Source organism: Geospiza fortis, unplaced genomic scaffold (assembly GCF_000277835.1).
Source record: "Geospiza fortis unplaced genomic scaffold, GeoFor_1.0 scaffold284, whole genome shotgun sequence".
In the NCBI taxonomy this organism is placed as follows: domain Eukaryota; kingdom Metazoa; phylum Chordata; class Aves; order Passeriformes; family Thraupidae; genus Geospiza; species Geospiza fortis.
The window spans coordinates 69,373-69,640 of record NW_005054508.1 but is presented as its reverse complement, the minus strand read 5'-3'; the positions used below and the strand labels follow the sequence as shown (position 1 = coordinate 69,640).

General features: G+C 39.6%; 1 protein-coding gene across 2 annotated transcripts in view; it reads right to left on the bottom strand.

Moving 5' to 3' along the window:
* Positions 1–268, bottom strand: part of SGMS1 (sphingomyelin synthase 1) — a 63,477-nt gene that overhangs the window by 4,645 nt on the left and 58,564 nt on the right. The window lies entirely within an intron of this gene.

Here is a 268-nt window from a genome sequence, read left to right as displayed (position 1 = left end):
ATCACTCTCTTAAGGGTGTAACTTAAAAATTGTACTCAGGGGTAATGAGATCCTTGGAAATGAGAAAGGTTATGAAATCTTTTGAGAAAGATACATCTTATATAAGATATAAAAGATATATATATATATATTAAGATATATAAATACTCTGGCCAGTCAAATCAACCTGCTTGTGTTTAGATGGGATATTGGGAATTAGGAATTGTTCCCCAGCAGGGTGGGCAGCCCCGGTTCAGATTCCCAGAGCAGCTGTGGCTGGCCCCCGGGC